The sequence below is a fragment of the Athene noctua genome, chromosome 6, assembly GCF_965140245.1.
Source record: "Athene noctua chromosome 6, bAthNoc1.hap1.1, whole genome shotgun sequence".
Classification (NCBI taxonomy): Eukaryota; Metazoa; Chordata; class Aves; order Strigiformes; family Strigidae; genus Athene; species Athene noctua.
The window spans coordinates 39,406,176-39,433,457 of record NC_134042.1 but is presented as its reverse complement, the minus strand read 5'-3'; the positions used below and the strand labels follow the sequence as shown (position 1 = coordinate 39,433,457).

General features: G+C 41.7%; 1 protein-coding gene across 7 annotated transcripts in view; it reads right to left on the bottom strand.

The window, feature by feature from the left end:
- The window catches only part of EVL (Enah/Vasp-like), a 134,403-nt gene that overhangs the window by 96,171 nt on the left and 10,950 nt on the right, over positions 1–27,282 (bottom strand). Inside the window, exon 1 of one of the 7 annotated variants that reach the window (XM_074908657.1) lies at positions 11,300–11,389. The exons of the other annotated variants lie outside the window; for them this stretch is intronic. The gene's annotated coding sequence lies outside the window, so the exon portion shown is untranslated. Of the gene's footprint in view, positions 1–11,299; positions 11,390–27,282 lie in introns of those variants that run through there. 7 annotated transcript variants of the gene reach the window in all.

Below are 27,282 nucleotides of genomic sequence, written 5' to 3'. Positions count from 1 at the left end.
GCCTGTTGCTGATTTAATTAAATCTTATGAAAGCAATCCCCTGTAACAACAAAACCTGAAGGTACAAAAAGGCTGCAAAGTGATCATAAAGGATGCACTAGGACCAGCATGAAGAATGATTATCATCATTCTCGCAGGCCATGTCACGGGTTTTGGAGTTACCATGAAACTACTTGTGTCCACAACGTGGAGAAGACGTTAGTATGGTTTGTGACAATTTTCACAAGTCAGAATTGACAAAGATTCTTCCACATTTCTTGCAGATGAGCTAAAAAGTCACTAGAAAAATGGTCTCCAAAAGTTTTTGGCATCCCTATCAAAAAACTTCATGCACCCCAATATTGATTTCTTTATAAATTATATACATGTACTACTGAAGTTTAGTATTTTCTTCCCATACCCCGGTGGATTGTCTCATGCACGTCGCTTGGAGACAACTGCACAAGAAGATAACAAATAATACAGACCATTGTCTGAGCCCCAAAAGGGAGTCTAGAAAAATGTCGAGATTTTGTGAAGCAGCATTCTTTATTTCTACTGAGCCACAGTGTCCAGCAGAGTGAAATGTTAACATGACTGGAAAACTGCTACTGCAATTTTAAAGTCCTTCTGCCAGACTGGAAAGCTATAACAATTTAAAAGAAGGGGGATGCAATGAGTTTTCCTCAAGTTAATTTTGATTAAGAATAAAGAACCAAATCACCTTTAAATAACCATGAGAAACGGAAGACTCAGTTATTTTGTGGTGCTGAGCTGTAAAAAAAGACCATATAAATTCCTTTGACTTCAAATGTACACTTGGTAAGTAGTAACAAACATAGTTACACTTCACAAGGGTGAAAGTTCTTTATAGTTTCTATATTTCCCGTCTTGTCCTCTCCTTCATATTGGGAATTACAGATTTTTTCCAAAAGCGTTAAATTTCTAGTTCTTCAGCCTTTTTTTTTACTGACTAAAACATGTAGGTTTTTTGTCAGCACTTCAGACAGACTTGTCAAAAGATAACCCTCCCACCCAAAGCTTAACATAAAAGTTTACCCCTTGAGCCATTATACAGGCTGGGAGTGTTCAACAGCCTGTACGTCAAGACATGCTTTTCATAATATCACCCTGATTTTATTATAACAGCACTGAAATATTTAGAACGGTTCTTTTACATAACAGATACAATGTTTTTGGGGAAAAAAAAAAGTACCAAAAACCACTCATGGGTCAACAAATTACAGAAAGGAGATGGGTACAGAGAATAGGTAAAGTTTCAAAAGTAACTCAACTCTCCTTTCCTGCTAATGCCTTTCTGAACTTTGTAAAGCTCCACCATCTCCCAAGATAACAAATTCAGGAGGGCTGAGATGAGGTGGTGGAGGATTTTTAAGGTGCAACATACCACCCACAGTAAATTTTCCACTTGGCCAGTATTAAGGCAGCTCAGCCTCTACAGTAATGCTAATAGCCACAGACAGGTGGGATCAAAAGGCAAATACCTCTTTCAGGTGCAGCAACTATTATTTCTCAGCCCAACAAGAATATGGAAATCAGCATCCAAAGCTGTATTATGATTAGACTGTTAATTAAGTAAAACCCCACAAGACTTTCGAAAGATTTAATTGCCATAACCTCCAACCTCTTCCCCTACATCCATGCTGGCTTCTCCCTATACCCTGAAGAGCTTAACAGAATCAAAACTGATGCAGAAACCTTCAGTTGGTTCACAGCAGATCCCTCACAGTGAACTTTATCATTGGTGTGTTATCAGTTGAGAAACATTACAGCGTTATTTGGTCTGCTGAAACCAACTCCCTAAAGTGCAAACAGAATACAAATCAGGCAAAGCTCTGAACTGTCTCTTGGGCTGCATACTCAAGTTTAGGCAGTTACAGCTTAATGGATAAATACTGACCTCCGAGATCCCTATTCAAAACCAGCTTGCATTCCTGTAACGGGTGCTGAATGGGGTTAGGGAGCATTAGTTTCAAAGAACCATTTTCCTAAGGACTGTCTGCATTTTTTGCCCTAAGCCTTTTCTCATCAGCATTTCTGCCTTCCTTGCCTGTCTCATCTCTTTCTGCTTAGGCTGACTGGCTTTTAACACCCAGACAATGGTCCTTATTTACTTGATTATACAGCCACAGCTGGAAATCAGACCACAGATTTGGGGAACGCTCCTCTGATATCTGTGATGTGTGAAAACAAAACTTCCCTGCCTCACTCTGAAGGTTATGGTAGCCTGCACAGGGAATGGTTTACAGCTTCCAGCTTGGTGTTACACAGCTAGTGGACTCTATAATTTGTCTGGCTTTCCATCCCTCTCCCATATCTTTTCTAGATAGATGTGTTTTGCTCTTCAGTACTACTCCTGTCTGCCCCAGAAGAAGAGAAAATGGAAAATAAAGGAACAGCTATTAATTGGTGTGCTGTATGCTTCATTGCTCTCAGTCTCTCACTTCTGCTGACACCTAGAGTTAGGTTCACACCATTTTAAAAAATGAGAATAAGAATAAAACCTGCTCATACATGAGGCTCTCTTGCTCTGTGACATGCCTGACACAGGTACTGGCAGCCCCTGCCATGCATACTACCATGGTCACTGCTGCCACGCTCAGTGCCCAGCTCTGACTTTGGAGTCTCAAGGCACTGCAGTATTTAATACAACCCCCCCCAGAGAACAGGCAGAATACTGCTCACTCAGCAGCATGTACACCCAGCAAACTGGCCATGGGACCTACTGTTCCCTGCTACACCAGTACCACACTTGCTTTGCTAGCTGGTGCTGGGTGAACCAAAAAACCTTCAGCTCAGCATAAGGTTCAGAAAAGAAAAGGGTTTGTTGCAACTTCCATTTTACTGGTGCCATGCTACTTCCACTCCATTCCATTTTATTCTATTCTACCAGTACCCCTTCAATACTGGTTTTGAGGATGTCTTTTCAAACCCAGGGCGATCTCATTGACATGCCAAAAATGAGACCCATGCTTTACATGCATCTGTGCTCATCTCAGATCACAGACACTAGACAAGATGAAATTCAGTGGAGCGAGCCCCTTTGCACAGAGCAGCAGAGGCCACAGGCAGAGCTGAGCCGCAGAAGCTCGTCACAGGCAGCCTGGAAATGGTGTAGTACCTGCTCCACCACAGCAACACTCACATCTCCAAAGAGGGGAGGCAGACCATGATTTTACCAGAAGGAATTAATAGTGACCTCCTGATTTAGTTGGTTGCATAAACTTACAAAAGAAAAAATTATGATGGAAACCCTTGGAGGTCTCTGGAAAGTAAGTGTGCTCTGCCAGGATGGGAGCTCTTGGAAACGAAGGCATGAGGGCAGAGTCCTTCTGTAAGTGCCACAACAAAGAGCCAGGAAGCTGAGGGGTTTTGTAGATAACATTTTCCTTCACTTTTGCATCTGTACATTTTAGAAACATCTGCAATTGTATCACCCACTTCAGATGTTATAAATATGTACCATCACTTCCATTTTGACATAACCCAGCTTGAGATAAACTTAGTTTCCAGGTACCAGACTAATATTAGGGCATTCCTCAAGCAAAATTGAGTCTCTGTTTATAACTGTGATGCTCTAATGAGCACCAAAACACTGTGCAATGAAGTGTGCCTTCAGAGACACTGCATGGAGCAGTGTGAGAGCCAGCACTGCAGGGCGAGGGAGAGAAAAATGCCTCCTGCCGAGCAGGGTTACCAGCAGACACCCAGAGTACACCCAGAGTGGGTAACACTGTATCTTCAGTGTGAGCTGCAGAGACTCATGTTTCCAAAGCAGAATAGGTCCCCAGCTCATCCCTAAAGGTACTGGCCAACTTGGTAGCCATCCATGACCCTTTCTGTGTCTCCTTTACTCAGGGATGCAGGAAACATCACTTGACAAAGAGCCAAAATATCCCACAGGCTATACTTCTACTGAGCCAGTATGAGCCAAACTACTTATGCAAACAAAGAAATTAGTTATGCATGATTTCCATGTAAGACTTGTTTTACACACAAACAACAGCCAAAATTATTTCACCCTTTTCATTTACAGTATTTTGGTGCATGTTTAAGGACATTCTTATTCTGGGGGGGGAAAAAAAAACAACAACAAAAAAACCAAACCAAGAGGAAATAGTATCCCTTAGTCCTTCAACTTATATTCAATAAGAAGTGGAAGACCTAATTGAAAGACAGCAATTGATAAGTCTGTCCTGCAGTAACAAAACAAAATTAAGCTCGATTCAGTTATTTCAGTTCCATTTGTTTGTTAGTGGTAAAACTGGGATTTCTAAAGATACATTAGGTACCACTCAGAAACTAAAGGGAGACTTGGCACCTGGTATCCTCTGTCCCAGCTTCTTTATGGCAGCAGAGTTTATATTGGAAGTGTGTTGGATGGTTTAATTCCAGCCTACTGAAGAGCAGCCTCCAGGTCATAGATCTGCTGGAGCTAATTTGGCAGAAGCAGCACTGTCTCTTCAGAGAAGGGCGACATAAATCTGCAAATACAGCTTCTGTCTGGGGGAATAAACAGCTTTAATTTTCTGTAGAATGACAGTCACTGAGTAAATGTAAAAAAAAAAAAAAAAACAACAGAAAAAGAACCCCAACCAAAATATCCACAATAGTAAAGCACAGCTCCTCCACAAAATGGAAAACCTCCCCTCTGCAGCAGCTCCAGTTCCCCAGTCAGCAGGGTGCTGGGAGGGCACAGCAGAACTTTTTTCATTGCAATACTGCAAGCAATTTCAGCCATTTCAGGTTCTCACCTACCAATTCAATCTGTGATGAGCTTTTCTCCTACTAGTAAAAGCATGTTTCAGCATCTTGCAGGGATGTTCACGAGGTGGTTTCCTATCCTGGATAAACCTGGGAGAGGCGAAGCACTTGAGCAATGCTTTTGGCAGGCAGCAGCGGGAAGGCAGCAGGCAGACTCCTTCCACCCCACACCGCAGGCCCAGCCGCAGGCAACTCCTAGGAGAAGGCAGCCCCAGACAAGCAAGAGATGCCCACCAGTGTCCACCAGTACCACAAGGCTTTGGGCACACTGTGTGGCCCAGGACAGGTTAGAGGAGGGATGATGGATGACTATACTATCCTTTGTGCTCTCCATGTGCTTCAGGTTTGCTCAAGGGTACAGGTGAATGAGCATATAGTCTGTAAGTAGTTACCTGCACCCACCCTGACCTGTGCGGGAGCATATGTCATTGTAAGGAAGGGAAAATGGGCAGGAGAAAGGAAGTACAAGTGCCTGTGCCAAATGCTAACGAGAACAGAAAACAGAGAAGCCAGACTCAAACCATCCATTGTCTGTCTGTCCTAGGCATGTTCTTCAACATGCTTTTCTTTAAGGAGGAAAGATGGTTGTGACCTCCTGTCTACTGCCAGCACTCTCCTTCCACAGAAACAACTACAAAGATTAAAGTGCATACAGCAGCTCGTGCCTGTGTTAGCTCATCTGACTGTTACTTACTCTAAGGAAAAATCCCACAGTTCCAAAACCTGAGAATTTCCACTAGAGACTCACCAACTACTTAGCCACCAAAAACCAAGATCACAGAAATAAAAAATATTAAAAAGATTAATTTATTTTAAAACACATTCAAATATATTTAAAAATATTTTTAAATTATTTTAAAATTTAAAAAAAAGCTAAAACCAATATCTAGTTTAAAATATTTTTCAGTCTATTTCCATAATGCTACAGGTAATTTCAGTTCTCAAGATGTGCAATGCATTGAAAGAGAAGCAATCAAAGACATTGTCAGAAAAACAAATGGGATAAACTGTAAATAGCAATCACATCTTTCAGATAGTCAAGATGGGCAGCACTGGTTTCTTGGTCTTAAATGGAAGATTTGTCATTATGGGAATTATGTTAAATTCTACTTAAAAACAAACTGGAAAAGGCAAAACCTAACTGGTGCTTCCAGTAGTACCTAAATGAGGATGATCACAGCAATTTTGCTTTGCATCAGTTAGCAGAGAACAGTTTTAAGTGATAGCACTATATTCCCCTATCTTTATAAACATCTACAGCTTACAATATTATTATAATTTAAACTGTCTCTGGGAACATACATTTCTTGTGTTTGAACAAAACCAAATCAATGCACCCCCCTCACGCAGGTCAGACCTGCAGAGAGCTGGGATTGCTGGGGAAGGTTTGCTTCGTAGCTCAGGAGGAGGGCTGAACGGCTTGAGGGAGAATCTCTTCTATGTATTTCCCTTTCTGCAGTAAGCAAAATTGCCCCACTCTGAAAAACAGCATTTGTAGGTTGTCACAGGATAAAACAAACCTTAGAAAAATAAATCAAGCTTAACAAAGGGGCTTCTTCTTAACATGGCTAATGGCTCAGGTTCCTCTACAGACAAAGACACTGTTTGACCTACTGCTCTAATTAGAGGAGTAGTGATGTTGACATTTGTGTTGTATAAAGCAGACATGTTAATAGCCAGAGCGAAAGCTGTCAGTGCCTCTAAAGATCACAGCATTCATGGCGATGTACGATGCAGCCTTTAAATATTCAAATAATCAATTCAGTGCTTAACTTCTTTTACTAATAACAAGAAACAACCTCCAAATCAGCAAAAAAACCCCAACCCTAGAGAACAACCCCAACTTCAGTTAGTGTAAATGCTGAAAGATTAGCAGGCAATACATGAATCAGTTTTATTCTGCCGAGTATAGTATTTCCTTCCAGACTGTATGTAATCCAGTTTTGCCATGAAGAAACACAAGCAATATACTCTCCGGGTTTTTCACTTACTATTAAAATACTAACAACCACCACAGACTGTGGTTCATACATCCCTATGTGTCAAGTTCACTTAAGCATGAAAAGAGATACCTCTTCTCATTTATAAATACATGAAGTGAGTTTTAATTTAACTCTGATCTATTGCATCATATTCCCTTGACACGAGCCGCACCATTGCTACAGACAGGCACTTCACATTTTACAGATCAAAATCCCTGCAGTAAATCCTCTCTGTGCAGTGCCCAAGCACCCTAGAATGATGGAGAGCCCTTCATGCTGCAGCGCAATTAGCTTCAATCCCCATTCAGATTTTTTCCCCAACATGTGATGTTTGCAAGCCCACTTTTACCCAAGGCGAAGCTTAACATGAAGTACAAAAGACTGACAGAAGGTTTTGTACTTCAGTCGGAGATCGAAGCTCTCCATTCCCACCTCCAGTATCCCGAGGAAAGAAATCTCCCACAGGCGCAGAGGTGGAGAGAGGCTCAGCATCACTTATCACATCCCACAACATGCTGCTGGCTTGACACAACCCATCCTGGACACTTTTAGAGCCTGTTTTGTAATTAATTTCCATAAGTGGATAATGGAATCATTAAGCTGAATTAGAGCAGTATAATAATACACAAGCCAAAATGTAACTCTTCTTTATCTCACTGTTCAGTCCAGCCCTCGAAACTACTGCACCATGATTGCTACTGTCAGTGACTTCTCAAGGAAACACTGTAACCTGGTAGGAACCATGCTGTCCAAGTTTAAAAAAACTAAGAAAAAAGACCTTTACAACGGTGTCTATTTTGCTTATATGTGAACTGCACCAAATGCCTCCCATTCCTTTACTAATGCTTTTTTTCCCCCAGCTTCTTAAGACTGTTCCACTTCCATTTGCATGGCATCCCATGTGGTCAGCATTGCTCTAAGACTGCTAAGGGAAGGCACATGAAGCTCATCTGTCTTCCACATAAAGCTCCAAACACAGCACGCAGATGTATATATATGAAAGGTAATGAGATGATCTTAAAACACATTATGGTGAAGGCATCTGTGAGCCTGAAAACATGCTTGGAGGGTAGATTACGAGGACACACCCTCTCTGAACGGCAGCAAAGTTTTGGGTTGCTTCAGTATAGTAAAATCTGTTCCTTCTTTGTTGATAATCAAGAAAGATCAAGTCTGAAATGACACTCAAGTATAAAGAAGATAAGGAACCAGAGCCATAGTACACTATACATCACAGCAGAGGAGGGAAAGATAAATTCATGTCATTCACTCTTCGCTGCACAAGTGCTGTTACTCCCTATTGATCTCCACAGTAATTGTAAGTAGCTGAAGAAAGTGATTTCCACCTCCAGGATGGTGCTTTCCAGAAGCAGTTTAGCTGTTTACAATACCTTGGGGAAAAAGACAGAGGAATCCAAAGCAAGGAGATTCTTCTCCCTCAAATTCATTTTATACAGACAGAAATCCATTCACCTTGTAGGAGGTTTTGGGTTTTTTTTCTCATTTGCAAGGACATATCCTTCCATACCATGAAATTCCCTGCTCCAAAAATTAGACTGTTTAAGCATAAACTGGGGCACTAGAGGCAGATCCAACACCAGAGGAAAGGGCAGACATACACACAGCAGCAGCAAAACATGAGGCCACAGAAGATGGTTTGCAGTTTGTGCTGGGCAAGAGAAGGGAGCCAAGGCAGCTGATGTGGCAGGTACATCGGCATTAAAGGGGAGATGCTGCCCCGTGTAAGAAGTGACCCAAGAAAGATGAGTTCAGAAATGCAAAACTCCTGCAGCTGTCCCTGGAGTCACGCATCTCCTGCTTGCAGAGAAAGGTGTCCCAAAGAGCTAAGCTGAGACCCTGTCTTTGGAGAAAGGGCCAAAAGCAACAATCAATTTGACTCCAAGAGGGAGAAGATTTTGGTGTAAGACTGCAGATGAACATTGCACAGAGAAGCTAAGGATGGTGTAAACACCCTCCCTGAGCATTTCCAGGGAGCAGCCTGTGAGAAGACAGAATAGGCCCATGTAACACCATCATGCATGGCTCAGTTAGGACATTTAGATGGCATCGTGGTGGCATTCAAAGTCCCAGACCCATCTCCCACATGTCAGCAGTTGGATTTGTCATAGCACAGGGGATGCCTCTTCCTTTCCACCACATCCTCCTATTTTTCAGGAGGAAAGCAGCTTTGCCACAGCAGGCTCAGAGATAGCAAAGGAACAAGCTATATTTATCCTAGAACATTTGCAACTCCTGATGGATCTAGAACATACTATGGTAAAAAGAAATAAACACTGTTTTCCAGTATTGCTGTTAGCACTTGCACAAGCCAAGTGTTATAAAACAGTATCTGACGTGACAGCGTTTTACATAGTTCCTGCAGGACCTGACCACCACCTGGAAGAAAACAGGGATGAATCAGGCCCTTTATTAACAGAAGGCTCAAAAGACCCATATCTCAGTGAGAAAGTTTTGCAAATTCATGGTACAAATTTTTACTCTGTCTCCTCTTTATCTGTTCAGAATGCAACTGGCATATGATTTCCAGGCATTACTATGAAGCAATTTATTTCTCCAGACAATAGGAGGGAGCAGTAGGTTCCTCCAGAGCCAGTACTGCTCCTGGTTCTACGCCTGGCTAAATGCAACTATTGCAGACTATGGCAGCTGGCAGGCTCAGCCACTGAGCCTGCTATGAATTACTGTTAACAAACACATTTAGTTCTATTAAGCCTTTCTTCTTCCTCCAAGTGTTATAGTCATGGTTTCTGGAGTAATCACAGGCACTGTTCAGAAACATCCTGGGTTTGAAAAACCTTTGCTTGAAAAAACAGTGATTGAAAAACCCTTGCAAGGTTCACCTTGAAGCTGTTGAGCATAGGGCTGCTCCAGAGATGTACCTGCAGCCTATGGGGTCTGATGCTTCATGAAAGGATCAGCCTCAATTCCACAGTCCTTCCTCAACTGCTCCATCCAGGGTGTCCCCTTCCCTGTCAGGTTCCCCAGCCTACCTCCCTATCCTGGCAACAGGGCTTCCTTGACAAAAATCAATGTTAAAATTCAGATTAGTGTATCAGGGCAGTGACTCCTACCGTGCACGCTTTCAGACCAGATCAGCGACCACGTAGGGACCACATATGAACAGAGACCCTGCATCTGCAGCTGAGTGGAAAGGGGTGGAGGGTTGCAGATGGAGTTTCAGATCCAAATTTTTGTCCAGAGAAGCTGGACAAGACCACAACTTCCCCCTTAACACCAGTCACATACATGAAGCAGTAGTGTTTCCAGCTCTCAGGATTTCCATTGGGAAATCTGTGAGCTCCCTAACTTCCAGTGTTCATAAGGGGACTGTGCCCACAGTGATGGGAAGGGCTGTGTAAAGGATGCTACAAGAACTCACACCAGGAATCCTGTGTTTTGGCAGAATTACATACTCACGACCCACTATTAGGGTTCAGCGTCTGACTGAGCAGAGCTACCAGCAAACAGGGCTGAGGAGAAGGGACCAGGGCTGCCAGATGGGGTGCAGTGTGACAGCAACATGTGGGTCAAGTTTTCAAGAGGCCTCTGAAGTTGGGCAAGTTTTTCATGTGCTGAGCCTACCATGCCAAGAAAGGATGTTGCTTCACAGCTGCTGACGTGTAAGCCTATTGCCCTGCAAAGGGATCTGCTTTTCCCATTGTCCTCCTGAAATTCCAGGCTTGGCTCATGCTATGTTTAATTAAGGTTTGAAGCTTTCTTTTTTTTTTTCAAAAAACCAATACTGGATAATAACACTTCTGGTTAGCCAGCAAAAGAGATTACTGTGCTATTGGACTGAAAGCTGTAATGCCTCCGTAAAGTCTCAAAAGGTACCGATCTGGGTACCAGTCTAATACAGCAGAGGGAAATATGTAATTGCAGGCTCATACATTACGAAGCCAAAGCAAATTACCTGATGATGATGTCTCTACAGCACTGATGCTGGGGGTGGAGGAATGGTTGCCAAATAGAAACCTGCTTAGCCTTGGGAACCAACTGACGTTCCTATACCCAGGAATCACATTGTAGATGCTCACAGCAGATGGAAATTGATGGTTGTAATCTCCACAAGGAGGATGCTGGCTGCACTAAGGCATCCCTGCTACCCACCCCATGTGGCATGACCATCAATCTGATGTGTGTTATTAGCACAATTCAAGGTTGAAGACCATTGCTGGAGAAAGAAATAAAAAATCCAGTATGTGCAATTGCTGAGGGAAGCAGAGAAAGAGAACGGCAGTTTTTGTCAGTTCACTGGATGAAGATATGACCCTTGAGCAGCTGTGAAGTTAACACATGGGTATTAGCGGGACACACATACATTTCTGTGCCTATAGCTACGCAGCGTGGTTCTCTGCCTGCCTAGTCATAAAATCAGTACAGCTGGTTTTCACAATGCTGGGTCACATAAAGGGAGAAGAACGATAGCGGAGATGACCTTTAGTGTAGCATTAAAGGTATATTTTCAAGTGTTGTATTTCCACTGAAATACCGTTCAGCTCAGTACAAAATCAGTTCTGTGAGATACTGACGTTATGAAGAGTGATGGCTGGTGCTATGCAGGGGGTGCTGCACACTACATCCAGCTGCACGATCAAGCAGAGCACACCCACGTGCCTCACGGTCGGCACTGCTGGTTCAGGGGATTCAGGGCTGCCTTCGTCTCTCTGACTTTCTGGAAAAGACAGAATCAGGGCAACTAACTTTTCGCCATGTGCCACGTTTGCTGCCAGCAGATTTTCTTGCATGTGCACAGCCACAGTAGCAGCCAGATTTGCTCCCCCCCCTCCATATTTCCATGGATAAATAACCTAGCATACATCAGGATAAATTTATCTTGGGTGTAACCTTTGGAATGTCACTGTGGTAAGAACAGAATTATGTGGGCCATAGTACAGATGAAACCATGTCACCAGGAAAAATAATTTCAGATGTATCTCTCTCACAATTAATAGCCACTAACTTTTTTAGAGGAAAGAAATGTTGAGAATATTTTACTAAATGCAATTTTAAGAGAAAACAGAATATTGATTTTAGAGAATAATTTCCAAGTGCTTGTAATGATAACATGTTCTTCTGATACATAGTTCTCAAAGATAACCCCAGGCCAGAGTAGGTGGAGACTAACATTGATTTCATTGAAGCCGGCAGAGTATGCATCAGCTTGAAAGCTGACCTTACCGTTTTCCTTCTTTGAGTCAGTACCAGAATGGCATAATAGGAAAGCATTTTTTAAAATATCCACTGTGGCTGATACAGCTGAAAATATGTTCTGAAACAGCTCTGATGACATACAGAGTGACAGATAGTGGCACTTACGATAAAGCATGACTTACACAGACAACTCTATTAGACCATGAGTTACTTCTTAAGATACATTCATCCTATAATGATTTGCTGCAATTCTTAAATTAGAAACAAACAGGAAAAAAACCCCACTCAGAAATCCATAATAAGACACACAATTATGTTTGTGTTCTTTCATCTTGGTGTTGGTAGACACTGCTGCAGTGCGCTTCCCGTCATAAGAAGATATTTTGTCTTTTCCCCCAAGTCTGGCAGTATCAGCACATTCTACTTTCAACAAATGGTCCTGAAAGTCTGCTTTGCTTTTAAAAATTAATATGAAGGGACTAGAGGAGGCCAAATTGGTTTGTCCTGAGCACCACTTTGTAGTGAAAATCTGCCCTCCAATTTCACTGAGATGCTGTGGTTGAACCTCCTGCAGTGTCATCCTCCCCAGAGCAGTCCCACCACCAGGGCTGGAGGATCTTGCTTTCCATGTCCAGAGCCAGGTGCACTGTCAAACCCAATACATTATTCAGCTACCAGATTTCACTGCAGATTTGGCAGTTTGCTAAGATACAAAGGTTATTCAGCACACATTATTGCTTAGGAATCACTTGCCTATTCATAGCACATAATTTACTTTATCTGGAGGTTTTTAAAAGGTTGTTCTAGGCACAGTAGATACTATAACAAAACATTCAATACATATTGAAAAGCCACCAGTTCTTGTTTTAATTTTGCAGATTGAAGGGTGAATTTCAGGACAGGATGAAGCAGATGTAATTTTTCATCCCTTGTAGTGGTTTCACATTTAAGAGTGAATAACCATTCTTTAAATCTGATGATAAACTCTCTCCAGCAAAAAAGATATCCCTTCTGCATCAGAGGCACTTCTGAGGATTTTGCAAGATATCCCCATCTATGCTTTTTCTATGCCCACCTCTTCTCCTCAGAGAGTCTTTTTCCCATCTCATACATTCATTTTGCAGCCACATCACACATCCACACCAAATCCAGTGTCTGAACCTGCACCTCAATCACATTACAGTCCCCCAAAGCAAGGGATATTGACAGTTTCCATCAAGCTAAATTTATTTAAGTAGAAATTTTAGATATAAAACAACAAATAAAAAGCCCAGAAAGAAAAACACAGCACTGCAGCATCATTATGAGGTGTGCAGAGGAGCCCTAAACTGGTAAAAGCTGTTGTAGAGGTTATGAGTCCTTTTTACAAAGGAGAAAGTAAAATTTACACAACCCTACAAAAAAAAGGATCCTCCTATGAAATATTAGTCTTTTTATGTATGCTGTCCTCTCTGTATGGGCTCCTCTGCCACCCTGTGTATGGGCTTACCACTGCCTCAAATACCATCGAAGCACCCCATGGTTCCAGTTGAGCAGGGACTCTACCATCATCAATCTCTTTCTAGATATGAAACCTTTTCAAGTGCTTGATGACCTTCTGGAGATTTTCCTTTGGAGCTGACTCAAGTGAGAATGATATACTTCTGCCACACACAGATTCAATTTTTCAATTTTGTTTAAATTAAATTGGGACCATCACCATGACACTCCCATAGCATCTTCCAGAAACAAGGAAGGGAACAGAGAAAAGAATCCTTCCCCCTCTCCCAAACGCACCACCATCCATCAACAGGACTCCTCCCTTGTTGACATTTCTCACGGACACATATGGGAATGCTTTTAATTATTTGCCTCTTGGCTGATTTGCTGCAGACTTTGCTTGGGAAGAGCAGGTAACTAAGCATGGGAGGAAACGTACATGGTTTGTGGTAGTTCTTAGCAAATTGGTTTTACTGAGGCTTTTTTTGTTTGTTTTAATGAGTCTCTTCTGTCTCACTGTCAGCTCTGAAGCAAGTCTTTCTGCATGGAAAGCCCAAACTTCCCATTGCACAGAGACATCAGACTACACCACCCAAGACTAAATGCTACATACAGTTATTTCCAGCTGGTGATGCCGGAAAACTTACTCAAAGCCACCGTGCAGGTGAGCGGCAAAGCCAGAATCAGACGCAGGAGGTCCAGACCAGATTGCAGCACAATTCCTTCTCTGCTCATCCTTTTCAAACAAACCATCACACTTACAGGAAACCTCATCCCAAGCCCTAGACAGCTACATATGGCAGAAGGAGAAGGGAAAAGATAAATAACAGCAACAGGAAACAACTACAATCTCTAAATTCTCACCATCCACATGCTGTACTTCCTATAAGGCACCTCCATAAAAAGAAAAGCCTTTTTAACAGAGGATTAAACCCCAGTCAAATCTGACAAAGAAAAGCTTATTCAGAAACTCTGATTTATTTCATGGGGATTAATGACACTTGAAAGCAGAACAAACCATCTCCCTACAATAAACAACCATAAGGAGAAATCAGCACATAATGGTGATTTATTTCTCTTACAGAAAACAGAAAAATTGAGCTATTGTGGATGAACCTAATCAAAACCATTACTTCTGGCTATAACAAACCTTTTATTTCAAATTAAACTAGAAACTAAGTGTTGCTTTCCAATTTGGGATACTTAAAAACTTTTCTAATAAAAGCAAAGTCTAGTTTCATAAGCGGACTTAAGAGTATGATTTCACAACAATTAAGGAAGCTGCCTTGGGTCTGCACTGCAGATCTCTGTCCTGGCCAACTCTTTTCCCTGGAAGTGAGAAATTCTTGCAAAAATGCAGTGAGCTGGGGTGGGAGCTGCAGCCTGAGGTACCACCTCCCTTCCCCCTGCCCAGGCTCTTTCCAAGCCCATGTCCATCTCCATGTGGGCCCACAGGTTGATTTTGCAAAAGCAGTGAAGTACATGGGTTAATTTTTATCACTGACATTAATTATGACTTAAATCAGTATGATTAATTAAAACAGGGTTTCCTGCACTATCTCCATTTTGGTTTGCATTTGTTCTTTTAAACCTATTTTCCCAAAGGAAACTGTTATTGGTTAGAAGAAACTTGGTGCTTTCTTAGGTGATCAGGAGAATACATCATTCAGTATCTAAATGCAATAAGCAATTATACAGATTAAACATACCCTTATTCAGAATTTTAATTTTTACATTAACTTAGGCAAAAGTGATTGATGTACATTTTGCATTTCATAGATTATTTCTTTTTCTGGTTTGATCTGCCACAGTGTGTAGTGATGAAAATTTGAATTTTAATTCACAGCATACAAAAATAAGCTTATATAACTCCCTAAGTGTTATCTAAAAGTTAACTTTAAAAATATTACAAAATAAAGATAAAATATCATCTGCCATCACACTGAACTGACAGACTTAAGCTTGGTCTCATCCATTGCTTTAGAGGCAGCAGATCTCCTTGACTGCATTTTTGTTCATAATTATAATAGAACACCGAAAAAAAAATCAAAAAAACCTCTATGTTTATTCTATTCAGTTTCCAAATTTTGAATTCACATTATTCAACTGATGCAGGTGAACTAACAGGAATGAATGCAGCCCCCTCCATACTTCTGCAGGAAGAGGCAATGGTGGTTTAACACTTACATAGAAACAACTTTCAGACTTCCACCTTTTCTGTAAGTAGACATTTTTGTAACTTCAAGAGCCAGTGCGTAGCACTGACTAAAGTATTAAGTGAAGGTAGACTTTAACAATTATTTTTTAAGATATAAAACAAACAAACAAAAACCTTCATCCAGCCAAGTAATGAGCTGTGGCACACACCGGAAAAAGCTCTCAGACTAAAAACATACAGTTTCTATATTGCCTTTTATATATTTGTGGCTTATCAAAGGTAAAACCCAACCCCTATATCCTTCTACTAGGCTGCCTTCTTGTATTGGTTTTCCACCTCAGGTGAATTTCCATATTACTTAGTTTTAATAATAGCACATGCTCGATAAAAGCTTTCTCTTTTGTTTCAGAATGAGACATTAATTTCATTTCCATAATTCTCATTTAAAAAGGTACTGATTTCTGATTTCATTCATGATTTGCCACCTTGATTTGCTGCTTCTAACCAAGTATCAGGTAAAGAACTTTCTCTCCACCTCTGAAGCTGCTCAGCCATGCATTAACATGCAGTTATAGAAGTATCTCAATATCCATAGCAAAACTTCAAGGAGAAAGTGCATCTCTCACATCTCCCACCTTTTCCAAACAGTGTTCAGAATAATGATCAGGTAAGCAGATCCACCAAAGGCAAAAAATAATCTAATAATAATTTTCTCAGCCTACAGTTCTCCCAACACCTGTTTTTCCTGCTGTGTTTCATATTTCAGAGCTCTTTTTCAATAAAAGATAGTGCTATTCGCTTAAAATCCTCATTTTAACCAAGCCTGCTGAATATGCCGTTAATAAAGTCCCACTAACAGACACAACAGGATAAATACAAATAATTACAAACACACTATCCAAGATCAATTTTAATTCCCAGTTAACTCCATTACCTTCTCTGTTTCACATTTAACCATCTTCTTTAACTGTCTGCTCAGTTTTCATCCAATAAAAAAAATAATCCTGAGAATAAAGAATTTTGCTTTTAATTCTTAACTCGGCCAGCACTACTCTGGCGATACCGTCCCATTTAAGCCTTTTTTGCTGGCTCACAGGACACCCTTCTTGCAGCAATACACTTGACAAATGTGCAAAATGGTTCAGCCACAACTACCACCCAGAAAAGCTCTAATGGATCTTTCATTAGGACATGTAGATGGAGTTTCACTCTCATCACCAGAAGGCAAATGCTCAGCTGGCCCATGTAGTCCAAGAACGGGACCTGCCAAAGGGCTGCTCCAGGGTCTTGTGCTTCTCAAGTTGTTCTGAACTTCACGGGCAGTCCAGCTTCACAGGATCACAGGAGCTGCAGTGCCACCCAACACTTCTCCTGCGCAATTTGCTGGTGCCAGCATAGAGCTGCTATACGGGTGCGCCACAGAAGTTCACCCGCCTCTTGCAAGTTTTCCACCAGCCTTTTGCAAAACCAAAGGCGGAATTTGCTTCTTGAAATATCTAAGTGGAAAGATGGCAAAACTGTTCTTAAGTCACTCCAGCCAAGCAACTGGCATGTTTGCAGCAGGAGGGAGAGGGAGAAGATTAAGAAAAGGGCGATGGAGAAGGATATTGCAAGAGGGGGCAGGACAGATTGCTGAGAGGCAGAAAAGAGGGCAACGTGGCTTATTAGAAAGAATATAAGTGGGGGGTTTTGTTTTGTGTTAATCTAGTTGTCCTGGGTCACATCCAGTGGAGGTTGGCCAGCTTCCACTAGCTAAGCAGCCAGCCCACTGCATATTCCGCTTGGGGATTGCTGTCTCATTTCTAGCGGCCTTAAAGACACCTGCTAGAGCTCTCTGTTACCATGGCCAAACATTGCGTACAACTACAAATATGCTTTGTTTATTTAAATGAAACTTTTAACAGACTCTAGGGCTTGTTGACCGATGTCAACAGCAGTGAAACTCTGCTTACCCAGACAACAGGTGCAATGGAAGCAAAGGCACTTCCCTCCCTCACAGCAGAGCACTGGCAGCAGCAGGGTGCTGGTAGCAGAAGGGAAAAACCCACAGGAGAAAAGAGGGCAGGTCTGAAAGGTCAAGAAGGCCAAGAGGGAGAGATTTCAACCCCCCTTCCTCAGCTCCTTCCTATCCCAGAGGATGAGATCCCACATTCACTCTTGACCATGAGATAAGATGATGCTCTTTGGCATTAAGATCTTGCTAAGTGATTTTTAGGAGATTTTCCAGTGAAGGAGACTCCTTCTGGACCACTTCCCTGCATTTCTCCTGCTCCACAGCCCTGCACCTCAGCCATGCTGGATGGCTTGCCACAGCGCAGCTGCACCTGTGGGATCCCAAGCTTTGAGGAACTCTGCAACACAGCTCTGTGAGCATGCGAGGCATGTGAGATGCGGCACAGCTGCAGGGAAGTGTGAAATGGGTGTCCAAAGCATGAGTCACACGTTCCCCATGCAGGATGCACACTAGGGAGACAGGCCAGTCTTGTTTCTTCTCTTTAACCAGTACATTCACTTGCTGCTGTTTGGAGCTAGCTGTCTCTTCCACACTTAGGCAGTACACCTTGCTCTGAGATAACCCGTGCTGGCAGGCAGGTGATATGTTTGGGAGGAAAGGGAAGGAGCAAGAAGTTATCATCTTGCAAAGAAGATTTTGTGAATTTACTTCACTCCTCCAACACGAGCATTTGGAGAGGAACACAAGTCCAGAGACTCCAAGTCTGGTCCTTTGCAGACAAAAAGCCAAGATGATCCTGGGAGCAAGGTGCCATGGCTGGCAAATCAGAACAAAGAGTTCTAGGAAGAAAGAACAGAGGCTGTGCTGTGTCCTCACAACACCAAATATAATCCTCATAGGACTCTAAAACACCTCAGAGCAAGAATATGAATAGATGTTTAAATAGACTGTTGTCATCTAGTACATCTCACAAATCTAATCAAAGGTAACTAATATTGCAAAAAGCCTCTTGCAATGGCATCAGATGTAGCATTTAACAGTCAATTTGCAAAGGCTATCAGTTACTTTTTCCTCTTTTTGGGTGTGTTTAGTTGATGTTTCACATCAGGTCCTGCTCCTGTCCCAGTCCATATTCACTTCAGTTTGCGATCATACAGACACCTCTGTCTCCCATTTCCCCTTTTCTTTCACCTACCACAGCAACAAAATCTCCAGGGTGTTTCTTTACTTTGTGTTGGACTGTGGCAGATGCACGTCTCTGAAAGTAAACACAATACTAGCAAGTGTCTGGATCGGCAATTGTGCTTACCCAGCCTCTACCACCTAACCTCATCATTACAGTAAGCTTCACCAAGCAGTCTTCAGGGCTGCATAATCATCAGACTGGATTCATGGAGTAGGACCCCGAGTTAACAAAACTGTCCAACAGAAGAGTAACTGTACATTAGCTAAATTCAGTTTGATAAAGCACTGAAGACGTGTTTAAACCCTAAGCTATCACAAAGCTTTGAAGCACATGCTTTGAATTGAAGTATGCACTCAAGTTCTCTGTTAAACTGGGGTCCATGTCCTGATTTGAATTCAACTCTTCTCACATAGCACAAAGTTCATGGAGGCCAACTGATTTGCAAAACGAGGATCAGATCCCCTACTTCCCAAGGACAAAGGGGCTAAATTCATTACTGTAAGAGGTGCTCAAATACAAATCTAATGGACACAGTGTGAAATCTCAAAAATTAACAATAAACAGGACAATTTTTCTGGCAAGTAAAGAAATCTTTGAACTGCTGCTGTGCCTCATGAGGACATCTGCAGGCAGAACACAGTAGTAATAGTAAACATTTCTTTTAAGCAGGAAGATGCACAGGAAATGTTAGACACATCTTTAGATGTGCATACAGTTAAGGACTTGCCACGAAGCCTGCTGAAGTCAACGGGTCTGAGAACAGTTTTACAAACCCAAATTTAGGTACCTGGAAAAAAAAAACAAAACAAAAAAAACCACATCTGTGATCCATAACTGAATACAGCTGAAGGGAACTGGTTTACCTAATTCTATTTATCTGGAGAAACTTTTTGATTTAAACACTCGCATAGCTGTAACAATGTTATCTAATTTTGTCAGAGCAGAAGAGAGTAGACTGACTAAAATTAGGTTTGCAAACATGCACTAAGAGACACAAGGCTTCACATGACTCATCTCCTCCAACTAACAGCCTCCCTGATAGACTAATGGAGGAATCCTCAACAAGGATAATAATTTTCTCAATAAAAGCAGAAGATTTAAAGTAACTGTTATGAGCAGTAAGAAGATACTGCATTTGCCCTGAGGTAGCACATTCATTTTCAAGACATCTAGCAATAGAAAATCTCTTATCTGAAGAAAGTACTTTTAAATATTTTCCTGGAAAGGTAGTTAAATCTGAATAAATGGGTTAAAGCCTATATATCCTCACGTCCTGCCACAGGTGGGCTTTACCGGGAAGTCACATTATAAAGCAGTGTGATGTGTAAATATACAAGCAACTTCATCCAGGAGGGGAAATACAAAAGAAAAATGTCTAAGTAGAAGCTGTTTCCTAAAGAAAAGTGTCTCAACCTTAGTAGGTTTACATGCCACTATCCCCATTTTGCAGACAGTGAATCTGTTTTGCCTAAAGTCCCCCCAGTGCTAGCACAAATCAAGGACGAAACCCCAGGTCTCCCCAGGCCCTTGCTCCCAATTCACTCACCACATCCCACCACCTCCTTTCTGAAACCCATCCTGATTCTAGGTCTCTTTAGCAGGGGAATCAGGGAATCAGAAAAAAACCACAAGTGTTTTGCACTAAAATGCAGAAGTTGCTGAGATCAGTATATTCTACCTTAGTTCTTCAAACTCAAGAGAAGAGCTCCTAGATGCCATATGTGCCTCACGCCCTGCAAAGGCTGGGCCAAGACACAACACTACTAGAACAAGGCTCTTCTTATCAGTCCCTCCAAGACCATGCAAGCAGGCAGCAAGACTACAATATTCTGAGATGCAAGGGGGCTCTCTGTGATGATACATCCTAGAAAATTTTACCAGTGAATCAAAACAACACTGGGTGATACACATCGGTGTAGGAAAGACAAACTGTTTCACAGACAAGGATGGCAGGACGACGAATATTGCGCCTCTCCTGCAGACAAGGAGTGTGACTTCAAGTTCTGTGCATACAACTCAGTTAAAATTTATCCTGGCATTAATAAAGCTGTGATCATGCCAATGTAGACACTAAGTTCATCTTAGTTGATTGCTGTCTGTCCAGATGAGTTTCACAGTCTCTGTACAACCCCACGCTGCCAGAGAACATCAGACAAGTCTACTGATACATGGGCAGCCACAGCCCCACTGACAGCTGCAGAAGGTCTTGCTAGCACTTTTGAAATCGATGATAGATAGCTGACAGGCAGGGAGGGTAGGCAGAAATGACAGCCCTGGGGGCTAAAAGCAATGAATGGTTGGTGAGGCTCAGGTAGGGATAAAAAATTATTCATACCAAGGGAGGAAACCTTGGAGGCTGACAGGGGAGGCCATGGAAGAAGACAGAGCAGTTTCTTACTTTCAAAAGGATTTAGAAGTCCTAGACTACACTTTTCACACTGCTTACCTACCTACCTTCTGTTTCTGGCTAGACTCCTGGGTCTTTATTACAGTAATGGCTTCAAATCGGGAAGCCAGAAGAGGCAATGGGAAAATACCCACAATTGCTCTTTGTACTATGTTCCCACAGGTTGAACTACTCTGGTGCTCGTAGTCCTCCCTTTTCCCACAGGCTCTTGGGTGACTTCTGCGAGGTGCTCTCACCTCGGAAACAAGGCAATACAAAACTGTCCTGGTCTTTGAACTGTCAGGGCAGGCTATAAAGAGCTCCTGATGCTGGAGGCTGCAGAAGAGAACAGACCTGTACAAAGCAGGGGAATTGTGATAAGAAGTAGGAAAGTTACTGTTTAACTGGTTTAATTTGTGTAATTGGAGACACCATACCTCTTTTTATTGTTATAGGAATATGAAATAGTTGCATCTCATTCTCTCTCCCACCTTACACCCAGAAACATAATGGCACCAACATTTCACTTACTGGGAATAACTCCATTTTCTCTGTAACCAAAAAGTCAAGGAACTTTGTATTTTTAAATATGAAAACAAATTAAACCTGACATTTAGAAGCTTCTGTAACTGGCAGGTCCTAGAGCTAGGGACTTTGCAGTCCCAAGAGGGCAGCTGTGCAAGTTCAAAGAAACAAAGTGCAAGGAAATTGTGCAAATTGACCTGCAGCTGGGAGAGAAAGCTCAACACTTCCAGCTTTACTGGGCTGGCATTCATGAAGATGACTAAAATATTATAATCAAAAGCCCAGTCTTTACACGGAAACTCACTGAGGCAGCTGGTCTCCATCCCAGCTTAAGAATTCAACTCTACTGGCCCCTGTAGAGGAGCAAGACCCTGACACAAGCACGTTACCTTCAGCCTTCTTTTCTTACAGGACTTCACAACCCTTCTTATGTCTGCAGATGAATAAAACCTCTTTGCATAGCCACTGTCATTTCACTTGCAGACTTAGGCAGCAATCTTGCAGTGGGGAATTGAGTCCAGCAAGCCAGTGAATGCATCTTTTCTTTCTTAAGGAAGTGCAACACAGCATTTTCTGCTAGAAAGAAGGCTTGGTTCTTCAGCACCTTTTGAACACATGCTTCTAGAAGAAAAATATCTGCCACTATAATTAATGGTAGGGTGCTTAACTGAATATTTCTTTTGTCAGCTATTCATTTTAAAATGAGAATTTGTTGCCACATTATGCTATTTTAATATTGGATTGCCCTCAACCAGAACATCTGTGTACTTAACCAGCTGCTTTAAACTGCCTTCTTTAAAATTAAGTCAAACAGATTATGTTTTTTTCTTATAGTCAAATTTAAATGTGACGTTCACTCTCTCCCACGCCGTATTGGCAAGAAGAGAACTACCAATACATTTCCTAATTAAACAAAAAAACAAAAACAAAACCACTCTTATTAAAGGGACAGTGTCTTCTAACTGTAATAAAGATGTTAGCATGGTAACATTAAAAAAATATTTACATATTCGTTTGCTTTGATAAGACAGTTGGAAGCATGCCCCAGTAAACAGCCAGGTTCAGTCACTCTGCAACTGGCAAGAACTGGGGAAGAAGAGACCAGCTCCTGGGACATGTAGGTAATTGTAGTCTTCAGTTCAACATAGGCTTGGCTGGTGTAACTATCGGCTTAGAATAGTCATGTGCACACTGCTCAGAGCAGTGAGATGCAAAAGCTTGGTCAGGTGTGTAAGAAGGGATATGGAATTTCTTCTCCCAGAGCTACACTTTTAAAACAAAAAGTTATCAGTTATCCTTGTGAGAAGGGATTTAAAATGTAAACTGAATGTAATAGGTCCAGCTGCCCAAGTTTTCAGAAAGCATGAACCACGGTCAAGCTCCATGCTTAAGCTGTTTGCTTTCAATATGCCCTGTTACTTCACTGGTTAATGAATTTAAAGCCAGACCCAGTACAGGAATAAAGTAGTACTGCATGGAGAAGCTCCCCGGCTACTCAACACAAAACGCTACAATCTGAGACATTGTCAAGATGATGTCAACAGGAACACAGGGATTATTTTTTTGAAGGGAATTTCCTTTTCAGTGTTTGAGAACTACTGCACTGGCAAAACTAGGCTGGTCTAGGATGACATTTAAAACAAAATGCCTCAGAAAAACAAGTGGTTTCAGGCAGATGTCAGGTATCCCAGCTTCATTAACTAATTGATTCAAAATGACATATCCGCTTTTATGTTTCAGTTGTTTACTACACCAGGAAACTTCTTAAATCCCTTGAAATTCTCTCCAAGACTTCTCCAACATTACTATTGGCAGGTAGGTAGATCATGAAGGAAGCTTTTCTCAGAGTCTTCCTCATTTTGGTAGGTTTTACTACCCAAGAACAGATAGCTCTTTGGAAATTTAAATATATCTTTCCCCTGGAAAGCTTTGTGACACTGCAGTACAGACATTTCAGTGGTTTAGGTGCTAGTACATGACGGAACAGAGCCAAAGCACAAAAACTGCTGGCAAATTACAGGGCACATCATACAACTTAGCACACAGGGAGAGCTTTTATAAATAGTCTGTATGAATACCTAGGGATATGCAATATCAGTAAGGATAAATGAACATGAGAATATTGATGTAGTAGTGCTTTGGGTAACCCTGCAAAGGTGGTCTTCAGATGGCTACTTAAGAATCACAGGCACTGCATTAGAAATACACTTCAAGGAGAATTTAAAGTAAACTTAAAGAACAAGAACATTCCAAGGGATGCGGTAAGCATCAGAGAAACAAAGAACAGATTGGCTAAATGTTCACTACAAGAGGGCAATAGGTGATCTTGTTTGAAGAGATGGAGAGCTGCGTGAAATGTCCCAAGTAACACTGAAGCCGTTCTGTATTTTTCTGCTTGTACCCCATCACCAGTCATGTTTTGTCTTGACTAACACCACATTTTACAAGAAAGCTTATTTACTCCATTTCCTGAAATAAAAAGATGCATTCAAGCAATAAAATTCAAAGTTGTGATCTCACCCAAGTCAATGAGACAGTACCTGGGTCATTCCCATGTTTGTACTCTAAAATCTCATGGACATTAAAACACAGGGGGCATAAGCTGGTAAAGATAAAAAATGCAAGTGCCATGTGCAAAACATCACTATAAAAAAGGTAGACTACTGTAAACCACAATTTGGGGCAGATGGCGTATTAGAGCCACTTACACTGTCTTGAGTTTTGCTTCACTTCGCCCAGTTCAGACAACATCTAAGTTTCAGTTCTTCATTTGGACTCCCTTAAAATAATGAGAAATAAAAGTGTTTCTAGAGCATGCTTCATTGACTCCTAAAGTAGGCGGTGAAAACAGGTCAGGTGAACCACAGTAGCAGCAGCTTTTTCTCTCCATTGATTACACAAAGAGCCTGCAGGGACCAGGTAGGATGTAGATATTCAGAGTTAGGGGAAATGAAGCCCATCTCAGACACCTGCACAACTTCATCCACAGCACTACTTATCCTCTCATGGCTGAAAGTAAGGCTAATTTCCACTGCAGAAAAAGTCAAAAGTAGAAGACAACCATCTTTCTGAAGAATGATGATGAACCTGAATTTCCATCAAGACAAGGTCTTTCTTTCCATTTCAAACATCTGAATTAAGACTATGGGTTGAAAGAGTCTGAGTCGTGATACCTATTACCAGTGCTACATCTAATCTGGAATCTGACCTTTGGTGTGTCATTTAACCTCATTTTTTTTCTACTAAATGCAAAGTAGAGATAATTATAACAGTTCTGCAAGAATGCTGAGTCTTAACTGATTAACATCTTTAAAGTGTTCTGGGATTCCAGTGCCCCTCATCAAAACAGAGATACTGTTAACTATTATATGAACACTGTCATGATTACCATTACAAAGACAACATATATCTGATATTTACCTTTAAAACAGCTGAAATTAATTTGCATGTGCTTTTTTTTTTTTTTTTTATAGTTCTTCTCAGGGGTATTCACATGCCTGTTTCTATGGGATTGTTATCTTCTGATCTGCACTTTGCAAGTTTACCAACCATGCTCCTTTTTCTGTTGCCTGTTAAAATCATGTACTAATGGAAGAATAATTCTTTGCTTTCTGCCTAAATATGACTATATATAAATAGATTTCTCTATATATAAAAGCCCACACATTCTGCCATTAAGTTTAGCAAATAGATTTGAATTTTGGTAATGTAAACAAATCTGCAGCCTTTTGCCAAATCTAGTGGACAAATATGAATAATTCCTGTCTAGAAGCCACACTTGAATCACTGTACACAGTAACCTGGTCTAGAAATCAAAACAAAGTGTCATTGTCTCCATCCTCTATTCTCACAAACCCATCCAAAAAAGATCAAGGCAAGTGCTCACATAATACAAATACTTTCATTTTAATCTGAAAACGGCTTCCATTTACAGCACAGTGTAGAAATACACACACAAAACGATACAGACATTTAAATATGTGTATGTATTTATGCACATACAGCCATGTTTCAGAAAGCATCCTTCGACCAGAGAGACCCATGACAGCAGGGCCACTGGAGCCAGGATCTCACTCTGTGCCACTATGAGGATTCAGGACACCCTGCACCTCCACTTCTCTGGCTTTAACACACAGGTAAGTAACCTCCCTTTTCTTTGACATTTATGGATGGAAACTGCTCTGCTCATTTTCATTATTGTCCCATAGTGCCTCTCACTGGGAAAAGCCATGGGACTGATCCTGCACACACCCCAGCACATTGTGCAAAGGGGAATTCCTGAAGCTTGCAGAAACCCAAAGGCACCCTGTTGAGGTGGGCTGCTGGCTGTACATTGCCATATTGAGGGGAAGGAGACAGCAAGGAAAACTTTTGGGGGAGCAAGAATGTTGAGGCAGACTACTGCAGCCACACTCATGGCATGAAGGATACACACTGCAGTAAAAGCATCCTGCCGGCAGCAACAGAGACAAGTTCTAGCTGTGAGACATGAATCTCCCCCTGTCCCCACAAAGCTGTGATCACATCACTGCTCTGTTGCCCCTTTTTATTTCAAGAGATGCCCCTGCCCCCCAAGAGCTTCCAGCTTCGAGCGCAGGGCTGTCCTCAGCGAGGAGCAGGCAGAGCTCCCAGCAAATACCGCAGCGGTGCTGAAGCATAGCACCCCGTGTCCGCAGCCATATACCATTTCTGGTAGCATCTGCACTAAATCTCAGCATTAGAGACAAATCCTCAGTTCTCCAGCACAACCGTCCCTGTCAGATTTGATCCCTTCTAGAGGTTACAGAGATTTAGGAATGAAGACTACAATCTGCACACTAAACCCTGACTATGAAAAACAGGGTGACTCCTCCAGTCTATGTTTTTTGATGAACAGCTTCCATTTTGGGGGGTTGCCACAAGCACCAGTGTGAGGGGCTGTGATTCCAGCAAAGTGAGTGCACCTGCACCTCCTTGATTGACCACCAGCTCTGCCCCCACTTGTCTCAGCTTGCTTGAAGATAGAAGTAAAACGCAAAGTGACAAGCAACACCTGTTTCCACAGCTATTTTCCACACCCAGCTACATCTAATCCTTGCTTCACTACCTCTTTTAAAGTTTAATAATGGTTTCAGTGAGCATGCTTAGTGAAGTTTCTGACTTTTTTACCTAATGCTTCCATGGCGGAGCTCAGACATCTGAAGGAATCTGGGTTTAAGTAATCTGCTCAACACAGAAAGCCCTGGAAATACGCTTTCTGCTTGTCATCATCTTAAACCACAAGTGCAAAGCTGCAGTACAGTGCGTATTTTTCCATTGTAGCAACACAGCGGCAGCATTTTGCTTCCCTTGCATTGGATTTTTTTCAACAGCTCCTCTAACAGATGGACTCAGTAAAGTATAAAACAGGATGTATATCTCAAAATGCATTCTTAAAATACAAGTTTCTATTCATAGTACCCACCAAAAGGCTCTGTATAGTCCTTTTAAAGTACTGAGAAACAACTAAAAGACCTGAGTTTATAGTTTAGTTGTTTTAATGTACATACATTCAATTTCTAGGCAAATATTTTAAAACCTCAGTGGTCCTGGGAAAGCATCAGGAAGTTTAATTTGGTGAAGCATGACCAGCTGAGTGCTGTACCTGGATCACAACACATACTGGGGAAAGTGATGCGGGGAAAACCCCAAGAA